The sequence below is a fragment of the Somniosus microcephalus genome, chromosome 28 (assembly GCF_052327205.1).
Source record: "Somniosus microcephalus isolate GS21.2 chromosome 28, FLI_Smic_1.0, whole genome shotgun sequence".
NCBI lineage: Eukaryota > Metazoa > Chordata > Chondrichthyes > Squaliformes > Somniosidae > Somniosus > Somniosus microcephalus.
The window spans coordinates 12,315,779-12,320,697 of NC_141014.1; the positions used below are offsets into that span (position 1 = coordinate 12,315,779).

The window sequence follows — 4,919 nt, forward strand, 5'->3', positions numbered from 1 at the left end:
GAGCTGTACCTTTTCCACAAGGGGGTCCGTTTTATGGCCTCTCACGTGCTTCCGCAATAGTACTGTCCCCGGAGACGTCAGCCGCGTGGGTAGAGATATGCCCGAGGTGGATTTCCGGGGGAAAACGAACATCTTTTCGTGAGGGGTAGCGTTAGTGGCAGTACATAACAGAGACCTTATGGAGTGGAGCACGTCTGGGAGGACTTCCTGCCAGCGGGAGGTCGGAAGGCCTTTTGACTTTAAGGCTAACGTGACAGCCTTCCAAACAGTCGCATTCTCCCTTTCCACTTGCCCATTACCCCGGGGGTTGTAGCTAGTGGTTCTGCTAGTGGCTATTCCCTTCGAGAGCAAGAACTGGTGCAGCTCGTCTCTCATGAATGACGTCCCCCTATCGCTGTGTATGTAATTCGGCATGCCAAACATGCAGAATAGATTACAGAGACACTTGATGACCGTGGCACTGGTCATGTCTGGGCAGGGAATGGCGAAGGGGAAGCGGGAATATTCATCAATGATATTGAGGAAGTATACGTTACGGTCGGCAGAGGGAAGGGGTCCCTTGAAGTCCAGACTTAGGCGCTCGAATGGCCGTGTGGCTTTGATAAGGTGTGCACGGTCAGGCCTGTAGAAACGAGGCTTGCATTCTGCACAGATGCGGCAGGCTCTGGTCATTGCCCTGACCTCCTCGATGGAGTGGGGCAGATTGCGGGACTTTATAAAATGGTATAGTCGGGTGACCCCTGGGTGACAGAGGTCGTTGTGGAGACCCTGTAATTTGTCCGTATGAATGCTGGCACACATTCCCCGCGATAGGGCGTCTGGGGGTTCATTAAGGACTCCCGGCCTGTACATAATATCATAGTCAAACGTGGATAGTTCGATCCTCCACCTGAGTATTTTGTCATTCTTGATTTTCCCCCTTTGTTTGTTATTAAACATGAAAGCCACCGACCGCTGGTCGGTGAGCAGGGTGAAACGTTTGCCGGCTAGGTAGTGTCTCCAGTGCCGCACTGCCTCCACTATAGCCTGTGCCTCCTTCTCGACAGAAGAGTGCCTGATTTCAGGTCCCTGAAGGGTTCGGGAGAAGAAGGCCACAGGTCTCCCAGCCTGATTGAGGGTCGCAGCTAAGGCAAAGTCTGATGCATCGCTTTCAACTTGAAAGGGAATGCATTCGTCCACTGCACACACTGCAGCCCTTTCAATGTCCTGTTTAATACTAGTGAAAGCCTCCCGAGCTTCAGCTGATAGTGGGAAGGACGTCGATTTAATGAGGGGTCGGGCCTTATCAGAGTAATTGGGCACCCATTGGGCATAATCCGAAAAAAATCCCAGGCACCTTTTTAAAGCTTTGGGATTGTGTGGCAGGGGCAGTTCCTTTAGGGGGCGTAATCGGTCAGGGTCCGGTCCAATTACCCCATCTTCCACCACACAGCCGAGGATACAGAGACGGGCTGTGTTGAAGACACATTTGTCTTCGTTGTAGGTTAGATTCAGCTTTAGGGCAGTTTTTAAAAAACTCGCAAGATTTCGATCGTGGTCTTGCTGGTTGTGCCCGCAGATAGTGACATTGTCCAGATAGGGGTAGGTAGCTTGTAGTTTATTCTCGTCAACCATGCGGTCCATCTCACGTTGGAAGACTGAGACCCCATTTGTTACCCCGAAGGGCACTCTGAGAAAATGGTAGAGGCGCCCGTTCGCCTTGAAGGCAGTGTATGGGCGGTCCTCCGTTCTAATGGGGAGCTGGTGATACGCGGATTTGAGGTCGATAGTCGAGAAGACTCGGTATTGCGCAATCTGGTTGACCATTTCTGATATGCGGGGTAAAGGGTAGGCGTCCAGCTGGGTATAAATATTAACAGTCTGGCTGTAGTCAATTACCATCCATTTCTTTTCGCTATTTTTAACTATGACTACTTGGGCACGCCACGGGCTGGTACTGCATTCAATAATGCCTTCCCGCAGGAGTCTGTCCACTTCCGCCTTGATAAAGTGTCTGTCTTCCAGACTATACCGTCTACTTTTGGTCGCTATGGGCCTACAGTTCGGAGCGAGATTAGCGAATAAAGAGGGCGGGCTGATTTTTAAGATTGATAGGCCACAGACTGTGAGTGGCGGCTGGGACCCGCCATATGCTAGCGTGACACTTTCATGGTGGCACTGGAAGCCCAGGCCCAAGATTACATTAACACAGAGTTCTGGCATCACGAGGAGTTTAAAATCCTTGTAGTCCGTGCCTTTTACAGTCAGTGTTACCACACAGTAGCCCAAAATGTCTGAAGTGTGGGACTTAGCAGCCATAGCAATTCTGCTCCGTGTAGGGGTTACCGTTAATGAGTGCCGCTGTACCAGGCTAGGGTGGACAAAACTCTCGGTACTCCCACAGTCAATTAAACATTTCCTTAAATTCCCGTTTACCTGTATGTCCATCATGGATTTTGTCAACGGGTGTGGCCTGGATTGATCCACCGTGATCGAAGCCACTGTTGGGCCCTGGGCAGCCGATGAGTCGGGAAAAGATGGCGGATCCCAAGATGGCGGCCCGCATGGCACGCACGAGGCGGTGACGGAGTTGGAAATCGGATTCCCCCTGCAGACTTTGCTAAAATGCCCCTTTTTCTTACATTTCAAGCATGTAGCGTCCTTCGCTGGGCATCGTTGTCTGGGGTGCTTGGCCTGGCCGCAGAAGTAGCATGGTGATTATCTTAGTGATTAAAATTGATGGGCCTTCAATAACCACAAAACAAGAAGTTATAGACTTAAACAAGTTGGCTTTTAATCACTAAGATCAGAGCTAACATCTCAATACGCCGACGGGTTCACAGGAATGAGTCATACAGATCCTGGGATGTTTATGTAAGAGAATTCAGGGGCGGAGCCAAGAGCCAAGACCTGGAACCTCCCAGGTTAGTCGGGAAAGAGGAAGTGAAACTATACACAGTGGGGGAGGGTAATATACATGAGTGCAAAACGAATACAGGATCAAGACAAACAGATTTCATTACAATGCTATTCCCATTTCTAATTGCTTGCTGTACCTGCATGCTAACTGTCTGTGTTTCCTTTACGAGGACACCGAAATCTCTCTGAACACCAACATTTAATAGTTTCTTACCATTTAAAAAATATTCTGCTTTTCTATACTTCCTAACAAAGTGAATAACCTCACCTTTCCTCACATTATTCTCTATTTGCCACCTTATTGTCCACTCACTTAATCTGTCTAGATCCCTTTGCAGGCTCTTTGTGTCCTCCTCACAGCTTACTTTTCCACCTAGATTTGTATCGTCAGCAAATCTGGATAGATTGTCCTCGGCCCCTTCATCTAAGTCATTAATATAGATTGTAAATAGCTGAGGCCCAAGCACCCCACTAGTTACAGCCTGCCAATCGGAAAATGACCCGTTTATCCCTACCCGCTGTTTTCTGTCTGTTAGCCACTCCTCTATCCATGCTAATATATTACCCCAACCCCAGGATACCTTATCTTGCGTAGCATTGTGGATGTTGGAGGTCAATCACCTCAGCCCCAGGACATCACTGCAGGAGTTCCTCAGGGCAGTGGCTCACCACCACCTTCTCAAGGGCAATTAGGGATGGGCAATAAATGCTGGCCTTGCCAGCGACGCCCACATCCCAGGAACAAATAAAAATAAAACCTTTTACATGGCACCTTATTGAATGCCTTTTGGAAATCCAAATATACAACATCCACTGTTTCCCATTAATCTACCCTGCTAGTTACATCCTCAAAATACTCCAATAAATTTGTTAAACACAATTTCCCTTTCACAAAAACCTAATCATATGATTTTCTGAGTGCATTGTTACCACTTCCTTAATAATGGATTCCAACATTTTCCCGATGACTGATGTCAGGCTAACTGGCCTGTCTTCTCTCTCCCTCCTTATTGTGGATGATTGCATTGACCTTACGGCCTTGATGGAATCTTGGCTACAGGTGATAATACAATCCTCCTTAATGCAGCCTCCCCGCCTGGCAGCACCTTTCACCACTTGCCCCGTCTAAACTGCTGTTGTGTCAATCATTAAAAACACATCACCCCAGATGGGACTCGAACCCACAATCCCTGGCTTAGGAGGCCAGTGCCTTATCCATTAGGCCACTGGGGCTGAATACACAATGTAACCTGCCTGAGGACAATTGGCCGCTCCGAAATGTGACATCTGCCTCACATTTTCAGAGTCTTTGAAGGTTCAGCAGAGATGGAAGCTATTTTCACCCATCATATCTGTCACTGCTCGCGCCGTACCAGAGCCACCTACAACAACAACTTGCATTTATATAGCGCCGTTAACATAGTAAAATATCCCAAGGTGCTTCACAGGAGTGATTATCAAACAGAATTTGACACCGAGCCACATAAGGAGATATTAGGACAGGAGTCCTAAACCTTGGTCAAAGAGGTAGGTTTTAAGGAACATTTAAAGGAGGAGAGAGAGGCAGCGAGGCGGAGATGTTTAGGGAGATACCGTGCCCACTGCCCATTCCCCTACCCTGCCCGCTCTTTGTTTTCATCAGTGAGCCCTGGAACTTTGCTCAAATTTGATTCCCAATTCCTGGCCTTCTCTCCCATCAATACTACACCACTCCACTGGACTCCACTGGAATACACTGTAAGACTCAGCTGCTGTGACTCTGATCTTCTATTCAGTTGCTGCAGTTTGAAGGTAACTTTGTCCAGTTTACAGCCCATCCCCCATCACTGCTGTTACCTGCTGAGTCTGTGACTGTCCCACTGGTTTATTTTGCTGCTGTCTGGGTTCTGACCAGAAATTCCCTCTCCTGGGCCGACATCCATTTCTTGGCTGTTTCCAGATCTTATGGTGGCTGTAGTGTATGTAACGTTCCACCTTTAAGAGAACTATTTTAAGGGTTGCACTACTTTATCTTGGCTACT

General features: G+C 48.3%; 1 non-coding gene across 1 annotated transcript; it reads right to left on the reverse strand.

Annotated features, from left to right (window-relative positions):
- Positions 1-4,058: 4,058 nt before the first annotated feature.
- Positions 4,059-4,131, reverse strand: trnar-ccu (transfer RNA arginine (anticodon CCU)). Its single transcript has one exon. It is a non-coding gene; the product is annotated as a tRNA-Arg (tRNA).
- Between the last annotated feature and the right edge of the window lie 788 nt (positions 4,132-4,919).